Source organism: Schistocerca gregaria, chromosome 1 (assembly GCF_023897955.1).
Source record: "Schistocerca gregaria isolate iqSchGreg1 chromosome 1, iqSchGreg1.2, whole genome shotgun sequence".
NCBI classification, from domain to species: Eukaryota; Metazoa; Arthropoda; class Insecta; order Orthoptera; family Acrididae; genus Schistocerca; species Schistocerca gregaria.
In genome coordinates, this window is record NC_064920.1 from 298,933,995 (window position 1) to 298,952,050 (window position 18,056).

At 41.8% G+C, this 18,056-nt stretch overlaps 1 protein-coding gene across 1 annotated transcript in view; it reads left to right on the forward strand.

Moving 5' to 3' along the window:
- Window positions 1-5,617: 5,617 nt before the first annotated feature.
- Window positions 5,618-18,056, forward strand: part of LOC126341885 (regulator of G-protein signaling 11) — a 1,532,239-nt gene continuing 1,519,800 nt past the window's right edge. Inside the window, exon 1 of the mRNA XM_050001809.1 lies at window positions 5,618-5,737. The gene's annotated coding sequence lies outside the window, so the exon portion shown is untranslated. The remainder of the gene's footprint in view (window positions 5,738-18,056) is intronic.

Sequence of the window (18,056 nt, forward strand, 5' to 3'; positions counted from 1 at the left end):
TGGATCTCTTACATACCTTATTAAAAATGTTAATATTTTTACGTATATCAATTTCGAAATCACTCCACCAATCTTCGGGAAATAAAGTAGTATGACAACCAAGTCTTGGAGTAGTAGTGATACCAGAAAATTACAAGTCACTTTTAACCCAAAATACTGTCCTGTTGCTTGCCGGAGCACCTGCTCACGAGGATGCGCTTGCACTCTGGCGCGGAACGAAAATATACCAGTCAGGTCGTGGCGTCCATTATCGGACCGACCGTAACTACTAACAAAAAAGCCTGTATGCTTCATAGAACCGGAAATTCACAAGAAAATATGGCAAGACAGAAAGGGAGAAACCTTACAAACACAAAGTAACGGAGACTGACTTTCTTAAATGTAGACGAAAACGACAGTAAATGACACCATTTGCCAAACGCGCTTACTTTCCATAGACTGCAGACTTCTGTTCACTGTAGCATAGCTTAATTAAATATTGAGAACGTCAAGTGCACACTTAGATTTCATATCTTGTAAGTTATGACGCTGTAAAAGTTGTAATAGTTTGTTATTGTTATAGCTATTAAAGAAATTGCATGGCAGATGGACTTTACGACCGTTTTAATAGTAAAAACATACCTTCACATTTTATTCAGACTTAGGACTAGTTATGCACTATATATATATATATATATATATATATATATATATATATATATATATATATATATATATACTCCTGGAAATTGAAATAAGAACACCGTGAATTCATTGTCCCAGGAAGGGGAAACTTTATTGACACATTCCTGGGGTCAGATACATCACATGATCACACTGACAGAACCACAGGCACATACACACAGGCAACAGAGCATGCACAATGTTGGCACTAGTACAGTGTATATCCACCTTTCGCAGCAATGCAGGCTGCTATTCTCCCATGGAGACGATCGTAGAGATGCTGGATGTAGTCCTGTGAAACGGCTTGCCATGCCATTTCCACCTGGCGCCTCAGTTGGACCAGCGTTCGTGCTGGACGTGCAGACCGCGTGAGACGACGCTTCCTCCAGTCCCAAACATGCTCAATGGGGGACAGATCCGGAGATCTTGCTGGCAAGGGTAGTTGACTTACACCTTCTAGAGCACGTTGGGTGGCACGGGATACATGCGGACGTGCATTGTCCTGTTGGAACAGCAAGTTTCCTTGCCGGTCTAGGAATGGAAGAACGATGGGTTCGATGACGGTTTGGATGTACCGTGCACTATTCAGTGTCCCCTCGACGATCACCAGAGGTGTACGGCCAGTGTAGGAGATCGCTCCCCACACCATGATGCCGGGTGTTGGCCCTGTGTGCCTCGGTCGTATGCAGTCCTGATTGTGGCGCTCACCTGCACGGCGCCAAACACGCATACGACCAGCATTGGCACCAAGGCAGAAGCGACTCTCATCGCTGAAGACGACACGTCTCCATTCGTCCCTCCATTCATGCCTGTCGCGACACCACTGGAGGCGGGCTGCACGATGTTGGGGCGTGAGCGGAAGACGGCCTAACGGTGTGCGGGACCGTAGCCCAGCTTCATGGAGACGGTTGCGAATGGTCCTCGCCGATACCCCAGGAGCAACAGTGTCCCTAATTTGCTGGGAAGTGGCGGTGCGGTCCCCTACGGCACTGCGTAGGATCCTACGGTCTTGGCGTGCATCCGTGCGTCGCTGCGGTCCGGTCCCAGGTCGACGGGCACGTACACCTTCCGCCGACCACTGGCGACAACATCGATGTACTGTGGAGACCTCACGCCCCACGTGTTGAGCAATTCGGCGGTACGTCCACCCGGCCTCCCGCATGCCCACTATACGCCCTCGCTCAAAGTCCGTCAACTGCACACACGGTTCACGTCCACGCTGTCGCGGTATGCTACCAGTGTTAAAGACTGCGATGGAGCTCCGTATGCCACGGCAAACTGGCTGACACTGACGGCGGCGGTGCACAAATGCTGCGCAGCTAGCGCCATTCGACGGCCAACACCGCGGTTCCTGGTGTGTCCGCTGTGCCGTGCGTGTGATCATTGCTTGTACAGCCCTCTCGCAGTGTCCGGAGCAAGTATGGTGGGTCTGACACACCGGTGTCAATGTGTTCTTTTTTCCATATCCTGGAGTGTATATACATATTTAACTTATTTTTATATCTTTTTTCTTTCTACAGCATTAGGGCCCTACTTTAACAAATAATCCAACTTTTGCTCTTATTTTATGGATTTCAATTTCTCACTCAATTTGTTCTAAGAAATTCATAGATATTAAACATTCTCTCGAATCTCTCGAGTCCTTACATATTTTTAAAACGCATTTTTAACCTTTTGTCAAGACTTATTTTGAAGTGCCAGGCCAATGAAATGTTTTCTATTTTCAATTATAGTATTTGCTTCTTTTTCCTTTAGCATATTTATTGCGAAGTATATGTTCAGGTGTTTTTGATTTATCGAGGATCTAAGTTTTCAATGCTAACCTCTGCTAGTTTTAGTGGTCCTGTGCCGCTGGTTAAAAACATATCGCCAAGTGAAGTAAATGCTTCCAATCATAGCTCAAGTCTCGCCAGCAATGCTTCATGATAATGCAATGGAGGGAGGTAGTATCAGATGTCCCCCACGTTTAGATATTAGATCATATACCCTTTTCATAGCACATAATGATGTGTCATCAGTTTTGTCCTACTGCAAATAGCACATGTACTCTGATGACCTTCAGTCGTACCTAAATGCAAAATCAATAAATCTGAAGACAAATATCGACAAACTCAGTATCGACAAATGTGCACTATCGAAATGGGCGTCGGAGGTAGGGTTAAAGCTCAACCCATTCAAAACCCAAGCGGTACTGGTTGGTCATCCTAGGATCGAAATATCTGAAATCCCTACCATCTTTAACCCTAAATGGAACAAATATCAACTTCTCTCCTTCAGCAATGAGCTTAGGAGCAATAACAAACGAAAATCTAAATTGAACTGAGCACTTACTGAAATGTACAAGAGGGCATCTTTCCATGCCCGACAGAAGTATAAAAACTATTCCCTCTTGTCCTGAAAAAGAAGCTTGTACGAACACTTGTACATCCAGCTATTGATTACACTCGTGTTATCCTGCAACAGCCTTTCTTAGGAAAGCTCAAGGTGCCTGCAGCTGGCTATGAATGTCTATGATTTTGATCATATTTCACCATTATATGGACAGCTATCCTGGCTGCTTCATGCACTGTCCCCCACATCTCTCCTCGACCGTAACGCTCTTGTCTGAACAAATGGCAGAAACAGCGGTTCCCATCAGAGCAAAATCCTTTCTGTCCCACTCCATCGTTCAACCACTTTCCCAAAGTCCTTCTCAGTAGCAGAAACCGGACTCTGGAATAACCACCGGCATTGTTTTAGAGAAATGCGTAACATCTCCAATTTCAGAAGACAGTTAATGATGTGTCTCCTACCGCAGCAGTAAGGATTATCATTGTCCCTGCACGCATTCGTCGCCTTTGAGCATCCTTTCTTTCCAACCAAATCTTCCTCATTTCCCAGTATTCTTACCTTGTGCAGTCTCCTTCAATTTCCTTCCCTAGAACTAACTGTATCAGAAAGCATCTATTTTGTATACTTATAATTTTTGTAATACCTGCCACTGTCATCATTGTTGTATTGTCATCCTTATTACTACTATTACCACTTTTAGTGGCAGGAGCCGCAATAGTACAAATACTGCCAGTAGTAACTTTATTAGTTTATAGTACCAGTAACTCACACAACCACTTCAGATACTGAAATAGTTTTAATACTATTTTTCATATTAAAATTGCTATATCTTATTTAACTGTGATGTAAAAAAGGTACTGTACATATGAAACCCAGGTTCATTGTAACAGAGGGTCTGATGGTCCAATCAAATCAGGTTAGTAAATAAAAAAATATTTCAGTTAGCGCACTAGGATTTTCATCAATTGATTGATCATATGGTCTGCGAACTGTGTGTCCTTTTCTGTGCTGGAAATTTCTCCCATTATTATCATTCACGCTTCATCAAAAATGGTTCAACGGGCTCCGAGCACTATGGGACTTTACATCTGAGGTCATCAGTCCCCTAGAACTTAGAACTACTTAAATCTAAGGACATCACACACATCCATGCCCGAGGCAGGATTCGAACCAGCGACCGTAGCGTTCGCTCGGTTCCAGATTGAAGCTCCTAGAACCGCACGGCCACACCGGCCGGCTCACGCTTCATCAGCAATGTTTAATGGAAGATGTGCCACTGCAGCACGCATGCGGCAGAACGATCAGATTTCTTCTCTTCCTTGTATTCCACTGTTAGTCCCAGTTTTTGTATTCTGTTCCCCAGACATTTTATTTTTCAATACGTCCACAAGAACGGTTTCAATTTCACACTGGATTGTCTGCGCTTCTTCACAAGCGACCCCCACGATCCTCTTGTCAGGAAGAAATCCACCGTCAGTGTTCAAAAATTATTACCTTCAACTACTTTCACTCAATTGAATCTCCGAACTAAAGCCAAGCTTCTGGATTGTCCCAATGGCTCCTCTGCTTGCTCTACACAGTCCAGTCTTGGGATCTTATAATCTGACATATTTGCGACGAAATATGAGCTTTTATCTTTCAAATCTTGAAATTGATAATCAAGCAAGTGGAAATTAGCCACTGCCTTTTCTTTGCGGTCTCTTTTCTTGCAGTTATGCATTCGTTTTTTGATTCCCTCATCTGTTCCGTCATGTTGGCAAGAATGTTGTTATTCAGCCATGATTCTGCCGTTTGCAATTTTTCAACGTTCTCGTAACTTATTCCCTTTGATATTCAGGCGTAATCATTTCGTAAACTCAACAGATTTACTCTGCACTCGGCAGCGATGATCGTCCTTGGGAAGACACGGCTCTCCGTTCGATGTGGTGATTAATTACATTACTAACGGCGTAACGAATTCAAATAGTGTACTAAGCTACACGGAAACCAAGGCTGTCGGGGAGTGCCTAAGGGTGACAACACATCCGCTCCTGGTGATCGACTGGTTAAGTCGGCAGTGGGGCACGCCCTGGTCGTGAATACCACGGTGCAAAACCGGTTGGTCAGAACTGCCACGGTACCTTTGGTACCCACGGTTAGGGTGGAAATGCCACGGTCCGAAACTCCACGTAGCCCTGGATGCACGCCTCTCCCCGGCGCCCAAAGTGCTCATTTCTGCATAAGGATTCTTCCGCATAATGTACCAAGAGCTGTCGGTATTTTTTTTTTATGTTCACCCTTCATAGGCAGCTGAAAGCACCACCAATGTCACGGTGTTCCACCACAAAGCCTAAGGACAGAATGCCAAAATATTACTCTGGTGGCAACTGAAAAGGTGTGCAGGTGATGAAAATGGCCACATCGTGTGATATCTCAGATATTAATGGTATCAGTAAAAATAAAAAGGGTCAATACTTTTAGTTGCAGTGAGAGCACCTCTCGCGCAACTGCATTCTGGGGACTCGAGAGCGAGGATGGGTTGTCTGTCCACAGTGCCAGCTGGCGGGCAGTTGGCGCACTACGTTGACGTCAGCTGTCGGATCAATAGTATCGCTGGTCAGAGGCGGCGCGCGGCTGCGGAGCGCAGCAGTCGGCGACGAGCGGAGCGCGCACGCGGCTCGCAGAAGGCAGGGCGCGCAACACGGCGGCCGTGCATGGTGTGAGAGCCAGGGGCCTCGGATGAACCAGCGCGCTCCCATGTCCGGTGAGTCCCTCGCACTCCAGTCGCCGCGACGCCTCCGAGCTCTCCTCACTTCTGCCTTGTAAAGTTTTCTTGTCTCTAGAAAATGTACAAATGATATACACAAAACAGCCTTGTGTACTTACAACCTCCTCTGATGCACGCATCAGGTGTATGTTGTAACTAATTGTTTACGTCGGAGGTTGAAGCGGTATTCTTTCACCTAACGTGATAAGCGTATTTTGGAATACATTCTTCTTTTGTCTTGCGCATTGTCACCGTATGTGTTAAGTATGTATCCATAATGGAGCATCCTCATAAACTCTTTTAGATTGCGAAATCACTACTAATACGTGAAAATTGACTGACGGCAAAATCAGAATCATAACGAGAAGAGCGATATTTTGAGATTGCAGAGCCTCAAAGCTTTTCTGTGGATATAATAAATTCATATTTTCTCGTTTCGCGGTGCAAATATCACATGATCACTGCCACAATTTTTTTTACCTATATTCAATAAGTGAAATACTCATACAATCATTCAAAAGACGCTAGGGCGTCCACTTCGTGAGGAGTAGAGAGAAAAATGATTTGCATTGCGACAACATTTCCTTAACAATTGTACAGAAAGCGAGACTCCAGCATAACTAAAAAAAATTGTTAAATTTACGTTGAAAGAGCTTCTTTGAGAACAGTATATTTATTATGTACAGTATCTTCTTGCACCCATTTACAGCATATCGCCCTAAGTCAAGACTCATGTATGGTGTTCCGAATTTATTGTTTCCGGATCTAATTTTCATGAACTCGGTAACACATGGGGAAAGGTTTATGAAACGACGCCTTTCATAGCCACACAGCTTACGGTCGGATTATCGTACAGGCACGCTGAAAAATGTCGGTATCAGTAAATTGCAAGTTAGAGACTTCATTTTTGGTATGACGTTTCGTTGGCATAAAGACTGGGCAAAGATTCCATGCAGACTGATTCTGTATCTCGCAGATTTATTTAGCGAACAGATAGACTGCCACATATATTTACTAAAATTCACAGCCTGTAAAAATAATTTCTGTTCGGTTTGTTCTAAGAGAAACGAAAATGGGCATGTTTCGTAATAACATCAAATGGAAAAATTCGTAGCGATCACCTCACTGAGCCGTATGTATCATACTGTTCTTCAAGCACAAGCACAGTGTACGGTATAAAAAAGAAATATTGGGTATTTCGGGTCTGTAGGATCAAACAATCATGATGCGTAATGTACTGTATACCACACTTCGAAATTGCATTTGCAAGTGCTTGACGAAATGTAGAAGTAAGCGGTAAAAATATGGAAAACGTCAAACACAGCTACTAGATATGAGAGTAGTTTCCTGACGATGACGATGGTGGTGAATATCGTCGAAAGCTCGAGGTTTTACCAAGATTTGACGCGGCAAGAAGTCCGAGAATATTTTATTCAACAGCCACTAGAGTTACAAATAAGTCGCAACCGTGGATACGAACAGCATCTTGCCGCTTCTCCTGGATTGTTTTATATGATTTTATTTTTGATCGTTTCTTGTTTATTGCCTGCAATTCTCTCTCAGAGCTGAGATAATATTTCAGTGCATAGTATTTAGACTACATGGCACTAGCCAGAATATTTTAACCTAACAAGTTTATCTCAGTTACTGCAAGTAAAATTTGTACCACGTACAATACAGCTGCAAGCAGGTTACTGTTGCCGCATCGATATCAGTATTAAAAAACAGCCAGTAATAACAGAAACAAACGTAAACAAAAAAACCGCTGGATTCTACGTTCCAGTACGTACGCGGAGAATAAATGACGAGTGGGTTCTGGCGCCGACCGATAAGACCTCTCCAGCTAACAAGAGCGCCCGCTTGAAAGTAAGGAGCGCGCGACTTTTTTCACTCGCGTTACCGTTCAATAGGAGCTACTTTCAAAGACAGAAGTTCGCTGCTCTGTATGCTGTTTTAATAGCTCTGTGGCTTTGAGGAGCGCGCTCTGTATCTCCGAAGAACGGCACCAGGCACTTAGCTTCACAAGCTCACTAGCTTACACGCTGTTCGGCTCTCCTTCTTCACTTGTACTAGAAAGGGCGTTCTTACTGCCAGATTTTTTACGTATGTGCCGGCGGCAAAGTTTCCATCCGTGTCCCAGTTACACAAAAAAATTCCCAAGAGCGGCAGACCAGCCAACATACAAATAAAATAATAATGATATTAATAATAATATCAATCACTCAACTTATAAAATCTATGCTGCAGTCACTCTTTCTTTATTGTGGTCTTCTTAATTGCTTGTACGCTTGACTTTTTTTGCCTCGGATGGACAGAAAATATTATATCATGGTCTTCCGTTGGTTCCAGTTCCCAAATGATTTCTATCCCATTTATGCGTTTATATTTTATTGTCTAAATAAATGTCCAAAACGTTTTGATTTTCTTTTTTGAGTAATTGTTATGAGGTTTATTCACTAGCTGATTTCCTTTAAAACATACTCATTGGATTTAATTTTTTTGCCCAGCCGATGTTCGTTAGTCATCTCAAAAGCTACATTTCTATTGCTTCCAAGCTTTGTCTCCTTTTTCTGTCCGTCCAGCTTTCACAGACATACAGGAGCACGGTACAAGGGTACGTCTTGGCAAACCGTTTCTTTTCCCTATACTAACGACCTGTTCAATTCATGGTTATCTTCTTTAATTAAAATAATTGTTGCTGTTTCAATTCTTTCCCTGATTTCCATGCTGCATCTGTGGTCTTCCAAATTAAAGTGGCTAAATAACAAAAAACTTTTTGTATGTTCTTGTGTTGGCCGTTTTTCACAGCATCTACGTATAAATAGCAGTAGTTAGGAAGGAAAATCATTTTTGCATGCTGCACCTGAATCTTTTCTTTATAGAAGCAGAAGTGTTTGGCCTAAAGCAGTCACGGTGTTTGGCTTGGAATATGTTACACAATTTTCCCTTTCGCATATTAGTTTTTAGATTTGAAACAATGTACATATTTAATAATAAGAGGGAAACACACAGTGAAACGTCCAACGTATTACCTGAAGATCAAACATCTTTTGTTAATGAATTAGACATTTTACTGTAGGTACCGTTTCATTTTATTATAGAGTATTTAGTGAGCTCTTTTAAAACTAAAAGCTAATATGTGAAAACGAAATATCATTTAATATTGTAGGACATGCACTGTGGACGCCTGGTTAAGAAACCGAAAGGCGTCTGGGTGTATAAATGAGAATATAAGATGTTTTCTTTTTCTTACTACTACAACAACTTTTTAAATATTTTATTAATTTCAGTCTTGTTATTGTGTCCTTCATTCTAATTTGCTTACTAATCATGCGTTTTTCCTTTAAAAATTTGTCAGACTTGTTTGCAAATTTCTAAAGTGTTCTCTTGATTTTTTTCACTAGCTGATATTAGAATATTATCATCCGCAAATCCTGTGCACTGAATGTCAGTTTTGACCATCTTAACTCCAGATCATGCGATAGGTGGCTGCATCCCAAGAACTAAAAGAGAGGAGAAAACTCCAAATGTTTTTTACTTTGAGAATCTTTAGACCACTTGTGGTGAAGAGTTAAATAAATATGGTGATAAGCTCCAGTTCCCCAGCCGTTTTCAGCATTTTCTCTTGCGTGTTTCTCCTGTAGTCGCTGAACAGTGAGACTGTACGTACGGGCCAGTCATCCACACACTGGGGTCATATTCAGTAGCTGCGGGGTTCAGACTTCGATCGGACTATGCAGATTTTACGTTTTCCATGGGTTCCAGAACGATTAAACCAATGCCGGGATGCTTTCTGAAAAAAAGGGAAAAAAAGGAAACTTGACGATTTCCTTCATTTTTGTTCAGCCGATCTTGTGCTTTGTATCTAGCGTGGTCGTCGACGTAGTGTTGAAGTGTAATTTTCCGCCTCTCCCGTCTTGTACATGTATTACGTGGTATTCTGGGAGCTAATCCAGTATTCTGTACTGTTTTGGAACTGGTGTTGTTGAAATAATTCTGTAGGAACGGAATGAGATGCATGTACGTCTTTGTTTAAGGCAATCAGTAATTCGACAGTTTTCCTGTGCTTTATTTCTGTACATAAACTGGAACCAATGTCTTCTTTTTTTTTAAAAAAAACTTTGTCAGCTTCAACGTTTACATGAACATACGAAATCCACAACCCACCATACAATGAATGTTGGAGGGCGCCTTTTAACGGCCCCAGTCATTCCTTTCCCCGGTACATTAGAAAATGGAGCGAGGGGAAGACGACCTTCTATATGCTTACGTGCGAGCCATGATATGTTTCCGGTCATTACGCGAGGTGTACATTAGTGGCAGTAGAATTGTTCTGCAGTGTGTCGCAAAAGGCAGTTCTCTAAACTGTTTCAATAATGTTTCGCGAAAAGAATGACTTCTTGCGCCCTGTGATTGCCATTTGAGCTCGCGGATCATTTCCGTAATACTTACGTGCTGGTCGGAGCTACCGGTAACAAATCTAGCGCAGCGCCTCTGAATTGCTATAATCCGACCAGCTGGGGGATCAAAAGCAGTCAAGCAGCACTGTAGAATGGGTCGCACAAGTGTTCTGTATGCTACATCCTTTTTGGCCTGTAATGGTTACACTATTTATGGATGCTTCAGCAATACATTCCACTAACGTTTCCATAAACGTTTCTCCTCTCATAGACTGGTACACGGGATTCGTAATTGGGACGAGAGAATCCAAATTCCTGTTCAAGCATCCTTATTTGAGTGTCTTTATACCACATTGGGCGTATGCCGTGACTGTTACTTAAAAAAATGTCGTTGTCAGTTGAAGATAAATGCTTGAATGTCATTCCTTTCCCTCTCCTATTGTTTGCAATTGCTTAGCCCAATTAATGTTTCACTTCTCTGTGTTAATGTTTCACTTCTCTGTGTAGCACAACATCTCAAACGTTGCCAGTCTCTTTACTTACGTTTCCTTGGAAAACAACACAGGACTTCAAATATTCAATTGTTTGAAAGAAATTTTCGCAATTTGACTTTTAACTGATCATTTATTTTAGATAATTATGATTTTGGCCTTTGGAGCCATTCTCCAGTGCATGCTCAAATGTTAAATGTGTTTTGCACTTGAGAATGGCTCCAAAGGCCAAATCGTGATTATATAAAATAAAAGAAAAATTAAAAGCCAGATGGCGAAAATTTCTATCAAAAAATTCTATACGAATGTGGCTCCCATGGAAGGAAAGGTTATTCAAATATCCTATCTGTAAATTTCCTGCTGGGATTTAAAGACAGATTGCCTATGAAAGTAAGTCCCGATGCGCTCCAAATTCAGAAAAATGCCTTCTTCAATATAGTGTACAGGACCGTGAATTAAATTAGTAACGTAATCTGACTGGAAATAGTTTGTAGGAAAATACCTAGACGGTCAACACCTACTTTCCAATGCGGCGACTTAACAATGGACATAGCAAAAGGAAAACTGAATTTAAGTGAACATGAACAGTCGCGGCAGATATCTCACTCAACACAAAGATGTGCTAAGAAACGTGGATTATAGCACTGCGCAGTGCAGTGGGCTTGTGGACCCAGCCTGTTATGACACCATACAGTTACAAGGCGTCAGATAGAAGAAAGCACTGCGTCTCTACCGGCTCTGTCAGCATCAACACCTACTTTTTCTGCTGAAAAGCAAGCAGATAATTGCCAAATATAATTATCTTTCTGATTACTACTGTTTTTGATGTTAAATGCAGAAATAAATCCCTAAAGACTCTGCCAGCTTATGCAGGCAAATACTCGTAGTACGTTTCGCATCAAATTATCGTATTCTAAACTCCTTCTTGCAATTCGGCAGAGTTCGTCTAAATGTAAGGGGCAGACAAATGAAAACGAGGCAAATGGAAAAAAGTTAAGTAAACTGGTATTTCAGCACTAATTGCTATAACTGTCAATATTGTACATTTGTCGCACTGTGAGAAAAAACGGTCAGTGCCTTCATGAAAAACTGTTTACGGAACAATGTTTGTACCCAGGCTTACACCTTTTCGTCTGAAGCAAATCGACGGCCACGTGCGTATATATTGAGGACTCCAAAAATATGGAAATCGCATGGTCAAAGATCACTACTGTATGGAGGCTGTGTATGGCTTCCCAGCGAAATTGCCGCTGCGTAGTGGAAACGACCTTGGCAATATGTGGGTGGACCCATCCTCAGACATTTTTCCCCATATGATTTCGATAGTTTTGGAGCTCTGAAGAAAGACACTTGTGGCAGCCCATTTGCTTCGGAGGAAGAGGTGCTCCACTGGGTACAATCATGGTTCCATAGGCAACCTCAAAAACTTTTCCTGAAAGTATTCACCGTTTTTCTCAATGGGATAAATGTTTTAACATTATGCCTATTATTTTTGAAATAATAGATATTTTTCTAACTTTCCCCCGTCTGTATCGTTTCCTGTGGACTGCCACATGCCAGACGCAGTGGCCGAGCGGTCCTAGGCGCTACAGTCTGGAGCTCCGCCACCGCTACGGTCGCAGGTTCGAATCCTGCCTCGGGCATGCATGTGTGAGATGTCCTTCGGTTAGTTAGGTTTAAGTAGTTCTAAGTTCTAGGGGACTGATGACCTAAGATGTTAAGTCCCATAGTGCCCAGAGCCATTTGAAACATTTTGAACTGCCACATGGCCGGCCGTTGTGGCCGAGCGGTTCTACGCCCTTCAGTCCGTAATTGCGCTGCTGCTACGGTCGCAGGTTCGAATCCTGCCTCGGGCATGGATGTGTGTGGTGTCCTTTGGTTAGTTAGGTTTAAGTAGTTTCTAAGTCTAGGGCACTGATGACCTCATATGTTAAGTCCCATAGTGCTTAGAGCCATTTGAACAATATTTGAACTGCCACACACAGGAAAAAGAGTGGCTAGGAAAATCTATTGAAACAATATTTGGCAATTTCCAAGAATGTTTGCAAAACGATAGATATCGAATGTACGATTGTAAATTGATCACGCGACTGTGGTAGCGGGCGATATGATAAATCATTTGTGAGTTGCTAGGGAAAGCCAGACAATTTATGTCGGTAGTGATTGGGATGTCTGGTGTTGTTGACGTTTCTTCGACCGATGCCTCACGTTGAATAATCTAATTCCATGCTTATGCAATTTATAAACTTGTTTGACTTTCTGTCGCAAATGTGGACTAATACCGGATGACGAAAGGAGGGACTGTGTAGACTGCGGTGAGGAAAATTGTATAAAAGTTCGTAAGAAGACTTCTGATATTTAAATACCGTTACAGTTTCATTGCGGAAAGTGTAGTAAACGAACGACTATCAGGAAGAATACGTTTTCACTATTCCAAACTATCCGTACGCCAGCATAAGTCGTCTGTCTTGTTGGATCAGGGTCCACACCCTGCAAGCAACAGCATCGGAAACTGACATATCTACCAATACCGTGTGCGACTGTTTCGGGTTTTGCTGAGAAGTGTGTTATGTAATAGTGACGAACGACAGTGTACCGATCGGTGGACCAAGTAAAGTTGTTGAAGTGGACGAATCGCACATAGCAAGAAGGAAAAACCAGAGAGGACGACCTTCAAAGAAGAAATCAAACATATTTGGGTATTCGGTGGTATAGAACGAGAGTCTCGGAAGTGTTTTGTTGTGAGAGTGTTCTCCAGAGATAAGGTAACTTTAGTCGATTTGATAAAGCACTTTATATTGCCCGGTAGCAAAGTGATTACAGACAACTTTCAGTCCTACAAGACACTGAAGACAGAAGGATTCAACCACGAGTTTGTCAACCACTCTGTAGAGTTTGTGTCTTTGGATGACTTCAGTGTCCACACGCACAACATCGAGCGGCTGTGGAAATCTGTGAAGTCTTCCATTAAAAGAGAAGGGCGTCCAGGAGAAAGAGGCGAACTCAAATTGTTTCAGTACCTGTATTTCCATAACTTGCGGTTGCAAGGAAAAGTTGACGCACTTGTCACTCTACCCATATTTTTGCGTGACATTGGCAGAGTTTACCCAGGTTGCGGCAAAAACGGAATGCCCCCCGTAGCATACACATCAAATGGACTTTCTCATGCCCATAACGTCGACGACGAGTGAGCTAAATCGTTTCCTTTGTAATTACAAGTATTTTAGTAACGCTCTTCTTTTGTCGCTGCTGTAGTGACCACTATAAACATGCTCATAACGCCCGCGATCACAGTCCCGTGATCGATTTGCAATCGCACTTTCGATATCTATCATTTGGAGCACGCGGCTTCTATAGACAAACATTCTTGGAAATTACCCAATAATTGTATGTAAATCCGTATAACTGACTCCCAGAAAGTAATTCAGTCGCACTAGTAAGTGTAAATAAGTGGCCAGAAAAACGCGTGGTATTCAGAGTTCCACTACGTAAAAAAATCAGATAAAGCATAATGCTCGCGAGTTACGTAGTACTTACAAAAATTTATCCATAGGTAGTGTGACATAACTGCCTTTGTTACCATTCGCATAAACAGACAGCGGACAGCCTATGTACTTAGTCTTGAAACATACTCTCTTCACGAAGACCCAGAGACCGAATCTCCACAAGTGAGACACGCTTCCACCCCAGCAGCTTCGCGATGCGAAGAAATGAACCAAGTATTCTTATAAACGATTAGTAGAAACTTAGAGAAGTGTGCTCAGTTGGCAGACACCCGTACTGCGCATAATCACCTTACCGTACAGGAAAACAGCAACCAACGGCATCAGATTCCAAAACACGACGCATCTCCATCACGACAGAATACAATGCCTTCTTCAAACACATGTCCCAGTGTTCTCAGGCAGTGGGTTGAAGGGCCGACACAGCCGGAACTCAAAGAATATCTCTTGAATGTGTGTTCTCGGAGTCTTTCACGGTGGCATGCTTCAATAAAGCCTTCTCGGCGTACAAGCCGAGTTATTCCGCTTTCTCTCGAAGCTTCCAGAGGCTGCTACTGCATCTATATAAGCAACACACCGTGCCAGCCCAGGGAGACGGTGATTTTAGCTCCTGATGACGATGGCGGAGACAATCGAGCGCTCGCGTGTTTTATTCGAAGTTATGTGGCTTGTAAACCGAGAAGATCCTATTATTTCCTGGATACTTCACAGATTGACTTAGTCAAGTAGTTCGAATCGATAACTAGGTACAGAATTACATTTTCGCAGTAAGCGCAAGGTAGCTAGTATGTGAAACATTTGAGTTTAAAAATAATAAAGTAAGAAGCGAAGTTCTTTGAAAGACTTTATGCACAACTGGCTAAATGTTTATTAAAAATCCACTATTTCAGTTTCAGTCTTACGGCAATTTTCAAGTGGGTGACAACTACAAACAATATATGCTCAAGGTTAAATATACCAAAGTTAAACATACCGCCAATATAATACGTAAATATTTTTCAGTGGAGTCACGAAAATCGATATTAAAAGAGAAAAAAATTACTTGCGTGCTGTAAGCGCAGCAGTAGTCATCAGTAAAAAGGAAAAAAATGACGTGAGCCTGTAGTGCTTGTGGCAATCTTACACACATAATTTAAACAAAGTATACGATGCATCAATATTTTACGAGAAAGCATCGTAAAAGATACAAAAAATGCAATACTGCTCACTAAATGTACCGTTATGCGACAAACGGACACATGAAATAAAACTCAGGCCTACTTTGCGTATAATTAACGAACAGCGTGATGATCAAAACAGACGGCAAGAACTCCAGCGAATTTACACCTTTTCCAAGGCTACAAAAGACGCAACCTTTGCCTGCGTAGATAAATATACTGTTAGGTGCTGACCTTATAGTTTTGCGCAACCGAATCAATCAAACGTTTTTAACTGTACTAAAAAATATTCGCAAGAAACGTACATATCCATACAGTAGCATATACTATTCAGCGCTACATGTTTATACAATAACAAGGCACAGTTACAAAATGTTTTTGTATTACATAATTATCTTAGTTTATGTAATATCCAGACGGAAAACCACAGCGATTCCAGGCAGTGCAAATACATTTCTAAAATCAGATATAAAAATACAACCATAATATTATTAACGGTAAAAATGTTGCCTTTATGTTTAAATATAAGTAACGCTCTTCATAATCATGCAACAGACGTTAAGTCACATGTCGTGCCACAAAGGCATTAAACAGAGGTCCCGGCGGAGGTTCGAGTCCTCCCTCGGGCATGGGTGTGTGTGTTTCTCCTTAGGATAATTTAGATTAAGTAGAGTGTAAGCTTAAGGACTGATGACCTTAGCAGTTAAGTCACATAGGATTTCACACACATTGGAACATCTTTGAACATTAAATAGAGCAGATACACAGGCATAAAGAATAGTAAAAAGGTATTGTGGTAAAAACTTCATATATAGATTTGAATATTAATAAAATACTTCATTATACGGCACTGAACATGTCATGTAGTATCTTACTGAAAGGATGGGGCGTAGAACGTGGGGTAGTGCGTGCGTAATGTGATAAAGAAACGTAACAACTATTTACAAAAACACAGCTTGCGTCATTTAAAGGCGCCCTAACCGTTCTAATTATAGTTGAAAGCGGAAAGGAATCACATTTCATTCGCGTGTGAACGCTATCAAGCGCTGTTTCTTGTATGTACACGAGCTTTGGTTGCGCTGTTTATTTTTACGGCAGTGGCTTTATTTTTGTCATTAAATTTCATGCTTCCTATCAGTCCAACTGTAATATCTCTCTGGATGAACACTGCGAGCAGAAAAGATAACAAATGGACAAAACATAGCAAAATATGTTCTCAACATCTTCAGGAAGAGGATATAGACTGGAAATGTTCCGTCAGCCCGTATTGGGGTCAACGAAAGCAGTTTTCTCATGCCACACACTTCTCTTCTTGCTTATTCGAAACGTATAACAAGCGAAATTTACACTGGCAAGGCGAAATACGTCGTATTACGGGATCAAATGGGCATTTAAGACCACAAAAACGTTTAAAAATACCTTCTTAACGAAAGCACTGTAACATTTTCGATTTAAAACAATTGTTCCGTGTCCACCATGGAAATTAAGAACAAGAAGCAATCGTAAACAGTAGTCTGCTAATCTTTTCGGCATCTTTAACATGGCGGTGCCGGCTCCAAAGCAGTGTACAGCGTATGTATGTAAGCGCCACCTCGCGTTATTATACCCTTGTGCATGTCTACGTCTTAAGGGAAGGCTCATGGCAAATGTGCTCAAAAGATGGATTTTTATATTTTTGCGTATTTGAAATTACCGCCATTTTCTGCATAAAAAAGTTTTTGCTTCATATAAATACGACAATTTTTTGTGAGTTATCACGATTTTTCTGACACACTGTGCGATTTGGCAGTATTTAGAAGAGGGTAACAGCCAGGCTTATGACCAGATATGTGCAGAACAACCCTATTGTCCTAATGTCACAATTTCTAAATTAGAATGCATGTCCAGAAGAGAACGTGGTTCAGGTTGAGAAGATTATTAAAAGAAAAGTCAAAAATAGTACTGGAAGATGGGAAGGAGATACGTGGTGAAGATCGCCTGACAAATGTTTAAATAGACAGAATACAGAAATTATTATGGCTTGGTCATAAGAGAAAGTGTTGGGAGTTTAGAAAACATGAAAAATCTGTATGGGCTATCTCTTTCCATAAGCGTTCCCCAAATGAAAATCCTCAGCACTGTCTTTCCCCAGATGATCCCGGCGCTTGGTGCAAGTACATGATCATTGCAACAAATGACCACTATCATTCTTTACCTGCAGCAGTATTGAATTAAATTAAAACTCTGTTTAGAGATCTTTGTGAAGATACCTAGTCGAAAAATATCTTCAGGGGAAAACACAAAATTGAAATGAATGTGTGAATTCTGTCATTTGGACTCGGTTTCAGATAACTTTACTTGTTCAGATTACAACCTTCAGATTTTAAGTTTATGGTACTACTTTACGCTTCATTGATGATGTAACAAGAAAACTGGATGTTTCGGAAGTATTGAGCAGGAAATCTAGTGGAAATACTACAGAAACCTTGGTGTAAATACATAAAGAGAGAATCGGCAAGCCGGCCGCGGTGGTCTCGCGGTTCTAGGCGCGCAGTCCGGAACCGTGCGACTGCTACGGTCGCAGGTTCGAATCCTGCCTCGGGCATGGATGTGTGTGATGTCCTTAGGTTAGTTAGGTTTAAGTAGTTCTAAGTTCTAGGGGACTTATGACCACAGCAGTTGAGTCCCATAGTGCTCAGAGCCATTTGAACCATTTGAAGAATCGGCAAAGCAGATTTCGTTAATTTAAATTGCGCACAAGAAGCTAGACGAAAAAGAAGAGGGAC